Below are 12,536 nucleotides of genomic sequence, written 5' to 3' on the forward strand. Positions count from 1 at the left end.
AACAATGCCTGTTACTGTCTGTGAATACTGAACACTGCCTGTTACTGTCTGTGAATACTGAACACTGCCTGTTACTGTCTGTGAATACCTAACACTGCCTGCTACTGTCTGTGAATACTGAACACTGCCTGCTACTGTCTGTGAATACTGAACACTGCCTGCTACTGTCTGTGAATACTGAACACTGCCTGTTACTGTCTGTGAATACTGAACACTGCCTGTGAATACTGAACACTGCCTGTTACTGCCTGTTACTGTCTGTGAATACTGAACACTGCCTGTTACTGTCTGTGAATACTGAACACTGCCTGTTACTGTCTGTGAATACTGAACACTGCCTGTTACTGTCTGAATACTGAACACTGCCTGTTACTGTCTGTGAATACTGAACACTGCCTGTTACTGTCTGTGAATACTGCCTGTTACTGTCTGTGAATACTGAACACTGCCTGTTACTGTCTGTGAATACTGAACACTGCCTGTTACTGTCTGTGAATACTGAACACTGCCTGTTACTGTCTGTGATTACTAAACACTGCCTGTTACTGTCTGTGAATACTGCCTGTTACTGTCTGTGAATACTGAACACTGCCTGTTACTACCTGTTACTGTCTGTGAATACTGAACACTGCCTGTTACTGTCTGTGAATACTGAACACTGCCTGTTACTGTCTGTGAACACTGCCTGTTACTGTCTGTGAATACTGAACACTGCCTGTTACTGTCTGTGAACACTGCCTGTTACTGTCTGTGAGTACTGAACACTGCCTGTTACTGTCTGTGAATACTGAACACTGTGTTACTGTCTGTGAATACTGAACACTGCCTGCTACTGTCTGTGAATACTGAACACTGCCTGTTACTGTCTGTGAATACTGAACACTGCCTGTTACTGTCTGTGAACTGAACACTGCATGTTACTGTCTGTGAATACTGAACACTGCCTGTTACTGTCTATGAATACTGAACACTGTCTGTTACTGTCTGTGAATACTGCCTGTTACTGTCTGTGAAAACTGCCTGTTACTGTCTGTGAATACTGAACACTGCCTGTTACTGTCTGTGAACACTGCCTGTTACTGTCTGTGAATACTGAACACTGCCTGTTACTGTCTGTGAATACTAAACACTGCCTGTTACTGTCTGTGAATACTGAACACTGCCTGAATACTAAACACTGCCTGTTGCTGTCTGTGAATACTGACCACTGCCTGTTACTGTCTGTGAATACTGAACACTGCCTGTTACTGTCTGTGAATACTGAACACTGCCTGTTACTGTCTGTGAATACTGAACACTGCCTGTTACTGTCTGTGAATACTGAACACTGCCTGTTACTGTCTGTGAATACTGAACACTGCCTGTTACTGTCTGTGAATACTGAACACTGCCTGTTACTGTCTGTGAATACTGAACACTGCCTGTTACTGTCTGTGAATACTGAACACTGCCTGTTACTGTCTGTGAACACTGCCTGTTACTGTCTGTGAATACTGAACACTGCCTGTTACCGTCTGTGAATACTGAACACTGCCTGTTACTGTCTGTGAATACTGAACACTGCCTGTTACTGTCTGAATACTGAACACTGCCTGTTACTGTCTGTGAATACTGAACACTGCCTGTTACTGTCTGTGAATACTGCCTGTTACTGTCTGTGAATACTGAACACTGCCTGTTACTGTCTGTGAATACTGAACACTGCCTGTTACTGTCTGAATACTGAACACTGCCTGTTACTGTCTGTGAATACTGAACAATGCCTGTTACTGTCTGTGAATACTGAACACTGCCTGTTACTGTCTGTGAATACTGAACACTGCCTGTTACTGTCTGTGAATACCTAACACTGCCTGCTACTGTCTGTGAATACTGAACACTGCCTGCTACTGTCTGTGAATACTGAACACTGCCTGCTACTGTCTGTGAATACTGAACACTGCCTGTTACTGTCTGTGAATACTGAACACTGCCTGTTACTGTCTGTGAATACTGAACACTGCCTGTGAATACTGAACACTGCCTGTTACTGCCTGTTACTGTCTGTGAATACTGAACACTGCCTGTTACTGTCTGTGAATACTGAACACTGCCTGTTACTGTCTGTGAATACTGAACACTGCCTGTTACTGTCTGTGAATACTGAACACTGCCTGTTACTGTCTGAATACTGAACACTGCCTGTTACTGTCTGTGAATACTGAACACTGCCTGCTACTGTCTGTGAATACTGAACACTGCCTGTTACTGTCTGTGAATACTGAACACTGCCTGTTACTGTCTGTGAATACTGAACACTGCCTGTTACTGTCTGTGAATACTGAACACTGCCTGTTACTGTCTGAATACTGAACACTGCCTGTTACTGTCTGTGAATACTGAACACTGCCTGCTACTGTCTGTGAATACTGAACACTGCCTGTTACTGTCTGTGAATACTGAACACTGCCTGCTACTGTCTGTGAATACTGAACACTGCCTGTTACTGTATGTGAATACTGAACACTGCCTGTTACTGTCTGTGAATACTGCCTGTTACTGTCTGTGAATACTGAACACTGCCTGTTACTGTCTGTGAATACTGAACACTGCCTGTTACTGTCTGTGAATACTGAACACTGCCTGTTACTGTCTGTGACTACTGAACACTGCCTGTTACTGTCTGTGAATACTGAACACTGCCTGTTACTGTCTGTGATTACTAAACACTGCCTGTTACTGTCTGTGAATACTGCCTGTTACTGTCTGTGAATACTGAACACTGCCTGTTACTGCCTGTTACTGTCTGTGAATACTGAACACTGCCTGTTACTGCCTGTGAATACTGAACACTGCCTGTTACTGTCTGTGAATACTGAACACTGCCTGCTACTGTCTGTGAATACTGAACACTGCCTGTTACTGTATGTGAATACTGAACACTGCCTGTTACTGTCTGTGAATACTGCCTGTTACTGTCTGTGAATACTGAACACTGCCTGTTACTGTCTGTGAATACTGAACACTGCCTGTTACTGTCTGTGAATACTGAACACTGCCTGTTACTGTCTGTGACTACTGAACACTGCCTGTTACTGTCTGTGAATACTGAACACTGCCTGTTACTGTCTGTGAATACTGAACACTGCCTGTTACTGTCTGTGATTACTAAACACTGCCTGTTACTGTCTGTGAATACTGCCTGTTACTGTCTGTGAATACTGAACACTGCCTGTTACTGTCTGTGAATACTGAACACTGCCTGTTACTGTCTGTGAATACTGAACACTGCCTGTTACTGTCTGTGAACACTGCCTGTTACTGTCTGTGAATACTGAATACTGCCTGTTACTGTCTGTGAACACTGCCTGTTACTGTCTGTGAGTACTGAACACTGCCTGTTACTGTCTGTGAATACTGAACACTGTGTTACTCTCTGTGAATACTGAACACTGCCTGCTACTGTCTGTGAATACTGAACACTGCCTGTTACTGTCTGTGAATACTGAACACTGCCTGTTACTGTCTGTGAACTGAACACTGCCTGTTACTGTCTGTGAATACTGAACACTGCCTGTTACTGTCTATGAATACTGAACACTGCCTGTTACTGTCTGTGAATACTGCCTGTTACTGTCTGTGAAAACTGCCTGTTACTGTCTGTGAATACTGAACACTGCCTGTTACTGTCTGTGAACACTGCCTGTTACTGTCTGTGAATACTGAACACTGCCTGTTACTGTCTGTGAATACTAAACACTGCCTGTTACTGTCTGTGAATACTAAACACTGCCTGTTACTGTCTGTGAATACTGAACACTGCCTGTTACTGTCTGAATACTAAACACTGCCTGTTGCTGTCTGTGAATACTGAACACTGCCTGTTACTGTCTGTGAATACTGAACACTGCCTGTTACTGTCTGTGAATACTGAACACTGCCTGTTACTGTCTGTGAATACTTAACACTGCCTGTTACTGTCTGTGAATACTGAACACTGCCTGTTACTGTCTGAATACTAAACACTGCCTGTTGCTGTCTGTGAATACTGAACACTGCCTGTTACTGTCTGTGAATACTGAACACTGCCTGTTACTGTCTGTGAATACTGAACACTGCCTGTTACTGTCTGTGAATACTTAACACTGCCTGTTACTGTCTGTGAATACTGAACACTGCCTGTTACTGTCTGTGAATACTGAACACTGCCTGTTACTGTCTGAATACTGAACACTGCCTGTTACTGTCTGAATACTGAACACTGCCTGTTACTGTCTGTGAATACTGAACACTGCCTGTTACTGTCTGTGAATACTGAACACTGCCTGTTACTGTCTGAATACTGAACACTGCCTGTTACTGTCTGTGAATACTGAACACTGCCTGCTACTGTCTGTGAATACTGAACACTGCCTGTTACTGTCTGTGAATACTGAACACTGCCTGTTACTGTCTGTGAATACTGAACACTGCCTGTTACTGTCTGTGAATACTGAACACTGCCTGTTACTGTCTGAATACTGAACACTGCCTGTTACTGTCTGTGAATACTGAACACTGCCTGCTACTGTCTGTGAATACTGAACACTGCCTGTTACTGTCTGTGAATACTGAACACTGCCTGCTACTGTCTGTGAATACTGAACACTGCCTGTTACTGTATGTGAATACTGAACACTGCCTGTTACTGTCTGTGTATACTGCCTGTTACTGTCTGTGAATACTGAACACTGCCTGTTACTGTCTGTGAATACTGAACACTGCCTGTTACTGTCTGTGAATACTGAACACTGCCTGTTACTGTCTGTGACTACTGAACACTGCCTGTTACTGTCTGTGAATACTGAACACTGCCTGTTACTGTCTGTGATTACTAAACACTGCCTGTTACTGTCTGTGAATACTGCCTGTTACTGTCTGTGAATACTGAACACTGCCTGTTACTGCCTGTTACTGTCTGTGAATACTGAACACTGCCTGTTACTGCCTGTGAATACTGAACACTGCCTGTTACTGTCTGTGAATACTGAACACTGCCTGCTACTGTCTGTGAATACTGAACACTGCCTGTTACTGTATGTGAATACTGAACACTGCCTGTTACTGTCTGTGAATACTGCCTGTTACTGTCTGTGAATACTGAACACTGCCTGTTACTGTCTGTGAATACTGAACACTGCCTGTTACTGTCTGTGAATACTGAACACTGCCTGTTACTGTCTGTGACTACTGAACACTGCCTGTTACTGTCTGTGAATACTGAACACTGCCTGTTACTGTCTGTGAATACTGAACACTGCCTGTTACTGTCTGTGATTACTAAACACTGCCTGTTACTGTCTGTGAATACTGCCTGTTACTGTCTGTGAATACTGAACACTGCCTGTTACTGCCTGTTACTGTCTGTGAATACTGAACACTGCCTGTTACTGTCTGTGAATACTGAACACTGCCTGTTACTGTCTGTGAACACTGCCTGTTACTGTCTGTGAATACTGAATACTGCCTGTTACTGTCTGTGAACACTGCCTGTTACTGTCTGTGAGTACTGAACACTGCCTGTTACTGTCTGTGAATACTGAACACTGTGTTACTCTCTGTGAATACTGAACACTGCCTGCTACTGTCTGTGAATACTGAACACTGCCTGTTACTGTCTGTGAATACTGAACACTGCCTGTTACTGTCTGTGAACTGAACACTGCCTGTTACTGTCTGTGAATACTGAACACTGCCTGTTACTGTCTATGAATACTGAACACTGCCTGTTACTGTCTGTGAATACTGCCTGTTACTGTCTGTGAAAACTGCCTGTTACTGTCTGTGAATACTGAACACTGCCTGTTACTGTCTGTGAACACTGCCTGTTACTGTCTGTGAATACTGAACACTGCCTGTTACTGTCTGTGAATACTAAACACTGCCTGTTACTGTCTGTGAATACTAAACACTGCCTGTTACTGTCTGTGAATACTGAACACTGCCTGTTACTGTCTGAATACTAAACACTGCCTGTTGCTGTCTGTGAATACTGAACACTGCCTGTTACTGTCTGTGAATACTGAACACTGCCTGTTACTGTCTGTGAATACTGAACACTGCCTGTTACTGTCTGTGAATACTGAACACTGCCTGTTACTGTCTGTGAATACTTAACACTGCCTGTTACTGTCTGTGAATACTGAACACTGCCTGTTACTGTCTGAATACTAAACACTGCCTGTTGCTGTCTGTGAATACTGAACACTGCCTGTTACTGTCTGTGAATACTGAACACTGCCTGTTACTGTCTGTGAATACTGAACACTGCCTGTTACTGTCTGTGAATACTTAACACTGCCTGTTACTGTCTGTGAATACTGAACACTGCCTGTTACTGTCTGTGAATACTGAACACTGCCTGTTACTGTCTGAATACTGAACACTGCCTGTTACTGTCTGAATACTGAACACTGCCTGTTACTGTCTGTGAATACTGAACACTGCCTGTTACTGTCTGTGAATACTGAACACTGCCTGTTACTGTCTGTGAACACTGCCTGTTACTGTCTGTGAATACTGAACACTGCCTGTTACTGTCTGTGAATACTGAACACTGCCTGTTACTGTCTGTGAATACTGAACACTGCCTGTTACTGTCTGTGAATACTGAACACTGCCTGTTACTGTCTGTGAACACTGCCTGTTACTGTCTGTGAATACTGAATACTGCCTGTTACTGTCTGTGAACACTGCCTGTTACTGTCTGTGAGTACTGAACACTGCCTGTTACTGTCTGTGAATACTGAACACTGTGTTACTCTCTGTGAATACTGAACACTGCCTGCTACTGTCTGTGAATACTGAACACTGCCTGTTACTGTCTGTGAATACTGAACACTGCCTGTTACTGTCTGTGAACTGAACACTGCCTGTTACTGTCTGTGAATACTGAACACTGCCTGTTACTGTCTATGAATACTGAACACTGCCTGTTACTGTCTGTGAATACTGCCTGTTACTGTCTGTGAAAACTGCCTGTTACTGTCTGTGAATACTGAACACTGCCTGTTACTGTCTGTGAACACTGCCTGTTACTGTCTGTGAATACTGAACACTGCCTGTTACTGTCTGTGAATACTAAACACTGCCTGTTACGGTCTGTGAATACTAAACACTGCCTGTTACTGTCTGTGAATACTGAACACTGCCTGTTACTGTCTGAATACTAAACACTGCCTGTTGCTGTCTGTGAATACTGAACACTGCCTGTTACTGTCTGTGAATACTGAACACTGCCTGTTACTGTCTGTGAATACTGAACACTGCCTGTTACTGTCTGTGAATACTTAACACTGCCTGTTACTGTCTGTGAATACTGAACACTGCCTGTTACTGTCTGTGAATACTGAACACTGCCTGTTACTGTCTGAATACTGAACACTGCCTGTTACTGTCTGAATACTGAACACTGCCTGTTACTGTCTGTGAATACTGAACACTGCCTGTTACTGTCTGTGAATACTGAACACTGCCTGTTACTGTCTGTGAACACTGCCTGTTACTGTCTGTGAATACTGAACACTGCCTGTTACTGTCTGTGAATACTGAACACTGCCTGTTACCGTCTGTGAATACTGAACACTGCCTGTTACTGTCTGTGAATACTGAACACTGCCTGTTACTGTCTGTGAATACTGAACACTGCCTGTTACTGTCTGTGAATACTGAACACTGCCTGTTACTGTCTGTGAATACTGCCTGTTACTGTCTGTGAATACTGAACACTGCCTGTTACTGTCTGTGAATACTGAACACTGCCTGTTACTGTCTGAATACTGAACACTGCCTGTTACTGTCTGTGAATACTGAACAATGCCTGTTACTGTCTGTGAATACTGAACACTGCCTGTTACTGTCTGTGAATACTGAACACTGCCTGTTACTGTCTGTGAATACCTAACACTGCCTGCTACTGTCTGTGAATACTGAACACTGCCTGCTACTGTCTGTGAATACTGAACACTGCCTGCTACTGTCTGTGAATACTGAACACTGCCTGTTACTGTCTGTGAATACTGAACACTGCCTGTGAATACTGAACACTGCCTGTTACTGCCTGTTACTGTCTGTGAATACTGAACACTGCCTGTTACTGTCTGTGAATACTGAACACTGCCTGTTACTGTCTGTGAATACTGAACACTGCCTGTTACTGTCTGAATACTGAACACTGCCTGTTACTGTCTGTGAATACTGAACACTGCCTGTTACTGTCTGTGAATACTGCCTGTTACTGTCTGTGAATACTGAACACTGCCTGTTACTGTCTGTGAATACTGAACACTGCCTGTTACTGTCTGTGAATACTGAACACTGCCTGTTACTGTCTGTGAATACTGAACACTGCATGTTACTGTCTGTGAATACTGAACACTGCCTGTTACTGTCTGAATACTGAACACTGCCTGTTACTGTCTGTGAATACTGAACACTGCCTGTTACTGTCTGTGAATACTGAACACTGCCTGTTACTGTCTGTGAATACTGAACACTGCCTGTTACTGTCTGTGAACACTGCCTGTTACTGTCTGTGAATACTGAACACTGCCTGTTACTGTCTGTGAATACTGAACACTGCCTGTTACCGTCTGTGAATACTGAACACTGCCTGTTACTGTCTGTGAATACTGAACACTGCCTGTTACTGTCTGAATACTGAACACTGCCTGTTACTGTCTGTGAATACTGAACACTGCCTGTTACTGTCTGTGAATACTGCCTGTTACTGTCTGTGAATACTGAACACTGCCTGTTACTGTCTGTGAATACTGAACACTGCCTGTTACTGTCTGAATACTGAACACTGCCTGTTACTGTCTGTGAATACTGAACAATGCCTGTTACTGTCTGTGAATACTGAACACTGCCTGTTACTGTCTGTGAATACTGAACACTGCCTGTTACTGTCTGTGAATACCTAACACTGCCTGCTACTGTCTGTGAATACTGAACACTGCCTGCTACTGTCTGTGAATACTGAACACTGCCTGCTACTGTCTGTGAATACTGAACACTGCCTGTTACTGTCTGTGAATACTGAACACTGCCTGTTACTGTCTGTGAATACTGAACACTGCCTGTGAATACTGAACACTGCCTGTTACTGCCTGTTACTGTCTGTGAATACTGAACACTGCCTGTTACTGTCTGTGAATACTGAACACTGCCTGTTACTGTCTGTGAATACTGAACACTGCCTGTTACTGTCTGAATACTGAACACTGCCTGTTACTGTCTGTGAATACTGAACACTGCCTGCTACTGTCTGTGAATACTGAACACTGCCTGTTACTGTCTGTGAATACTGAACACTGCCTGCTACTGTCTGTGAATACTGAACACTGCCTGTTACTGTATGTGAATACTGAACACTGCCTGTTACTGTCTGTGAATACTGCCTGTTACTGTCTGTGAATACTGAACACTGCCTGTTACTGTCTGTGAATACTGAACACTGCCTGTTACTGTCTGTGAATACTGAACACTGCCTGTTACTGTCTGTGACTACTGAACACTGCCTGTTACTGTCTGTGATTACTAAACACTGCCTGTTACTGTCTGTGAATACTGCCTGTTACTGTCTGTGAATACTGAACACTGCCTGTTACTGTCTGTGAATACTGAACACTGCCTGTTACTGTCTGTGAACACTGCCTGTTACTGTCTGTGAATACTGAACACTGCCTGTTACTGTCTGTGAACACTGCCTGTTACTGTCTGTGAGTACTGAACACTGCCTGTTACTGTCTGTGAATACTGAACACTGTGTTACTGTCTGTGAATACTGAACACTGCCTGCTACTGTCTGTGAATACTGAACACTGCCTGTTACTGTCTGTGAATACTGAACACTGCCTGTTACTGTCTGTGAACTGAACACTGCATGTTACTGTCTATGAATACTGAACACTGTCTGTTACTGTCTGTGAATACTGCCTGTTACTGTCTGTGAAAACTGCCTGTTACTGTCTGTGAATACTGAACACTGCCTGTTACTGTCTGTGAACACTGCCTGTTACTGTCTGTGAATACTGAACACTGCCTGTTACTGTCTGTGAATACTAAACACTGCCTGTTACTGTCTGTGAATACTGAACACTGCCTGTTACTGTCTGAATACTAAACACTGCCTGTTGCTGTCTGTGAATACTGAACACTGCCTGTTACTGTCTGTGAATACTGAACACTGCCTGTTACTGTCTGAATACTGAACACTGCCTGTTACTGTCTGTGAATACTGAACACTGCCTGTTACTGTCTGTGAATACTGAACACTGCCTGTTACTGTCTGTGAACACTGCCTGTTACTGTCTGTGAATACTGAACACTGCCTGTTACTGTCTGTGAATACTGAACACTGCCTGTTACCGTCTGTGAATACTGAACACTGCCTGTTACTGTCTGTGAATACTGAACACTGCCTGTTACTTTCTGAATACTGAACACTGCCTGTTACTGTCTGTGAATACTGAACACTGCCTGTTACTGTCTGTGAATACTGCCTGTTACTGTCTGTGAATACTGAACACTGCCTGTTACTGTCTGTGAATACTGAACACTGCCTGTTACTGTCTGAATACTGAACACTGCCTGTTACTGTCTGTGAATACTGAACAATGCCTGTTACTGTCTGTGAATACTGAACACTGCCTGTTACTGTCTGTGAATACTGAACACTGCCTGTTACTGTCTGTGAATACCTAACACTGCCTGCTACTGTCTGTGAATACTGAACACTGCCTGCTACTGTCTGTGAATACTGAACACTGCCTGCTACTGTCTGTGAATACTGAACACTGCCTGTTACTGTCTGTGAATACTGAACACTGCCTGTTACTGTCTGTGAATACTGAACACTGCCTGTGAATACTGAACACTGCCTGTTACTGCCTGTTACTGTCTGTGAATACTGAACACTGCCTGTTACTGTCTGTGAATACTGAACACTGCCTGTTACTGTCTGAATACTGAACACTGCCTGTTACTGTCTGTGAATACTGAACACTGCCTGTTACTGTCTGTGAATACTGCCTGTTACTGTCTGTGAATACTGAACACTGCCTGTTACTGTCTGTGAATACTGAACACTGCCTGTTACTGTCTGTGAATACTGAACACTGCCTGTTACTGTCTGAATACTGAACACTGCCTGTTACTGTCTGTGAATACTGAACACTGCCTGCTACGGTCTGTGAATACTGAACACTGCCTGCTACTGTCTGTGAATACTGAACACTGCCTGTTACTGCCTGTGAATACTGAACACTGCCTGTTACTGCCTGTGAATACTGAACACTGCCTGTGAATACTGAACACTGCCTGTTACTGTCTGTGAATACTGAACACTGCCTGTTACTGCCTGTGAATACTGAACACTGCCTGTGAATACTGAACACTGCCTGTGAATACTGAACACTGCCTGTTACTGCCTGTGAATACTGAACACTGCCTGTTACTGCCTGTGAATACTGAACACTGCCTGTGAATACTGAACACTGCCTGTGAATACTGAGCACTGCCTGTTACTGTCTGTGAATACTGAACACTGCCTGTTACTGTCTGTGAATACTGAACACTGCCTGCTACTGTATGTGCATACTGAACACTGCCTGTTACTGTCTGTGAATACTGAACACTGCCTGTTACTGTCTGTGAATACTGAACACTGCCTGTTACTGTCTGTGAATACTGAACACTGCCTGTTACTGTCTGTGAATACTGAACACTGCCTGTTACTGTCTGTGAATACTGAATACTGCCTGTTACTGTCTGTGAATACTGCCTGTTACTGTCTGTGATTACTAAACACTGCCTGTTACTGTCTGTGAACACTGCCTGTTACTGCCTGTGAATACTGAACACTGCCCGTTACTGCCTGTGAATACTGAACACTGCCTGTTACTGCCTGTGAATACTGAACACTGCCTGTTACTGCCTGTGAATACTGAACACTGCCTGTGAATACTGAACACTGCCTGTTACTGTCTGAATACTAAACACTGCCTGTTGCTGTCTGTGAATACTGAACACTGCCTGTTACTGTCTGTGAATACTGAATACTGCCTGTTACTGTCTGTGAACACTGCCTGTTACTGTCTGTGAGTACTGAACACTGCCTGTTACTGTCTGTGAATACTGAACACTGTGTTACTCTCTGTGAATACTGAACACTGCCTGCTACTGTCTGTGAATACTGAACACTGCCTGTTACTGTCTGTGAATACTGAACACTGCCTGTTACTGTCTGTGAACTGAACACTGCCTGTTACTGTCTGTGAATACTGAACACTGCCTGTTACTGTCTATGAATACTGAACACTGCCTGTTACTGTCTGTGAATACTGCCTGTTACTGTCTGTGAAAACTGCCTGTTACTGTCTGTGAATACTGAACACTGCCTGTTACTGTCTGTGAACACTGCCTGTTACTGTCTGTGAATACTGAACACTGCCTGTTACTGTCTGTGAATACTAAACACTGCCTGTTACGGTCTGTGAATACTAAACACTGCCTGT

The sequence above is a fragment of the Oncorhynchus gorbuscha genome, linkage group LG14 (genome assembly GCF_021184085.1).
Source record: "Oncorhynchus gorbuscha isolate QuinsamMale2020 ecotype Even-year linkage group LG14, OgorEven_v1.0, whole genome shotgun sequence".
NCBI classification, from domain to species: domain Eukaryota; kingdom Metazoa; phylum Chordata; class Actinopteri; order Salmoniformes; family Salmonidae; genus Oncorhynchus; species Oncorhynchus gorbuscha.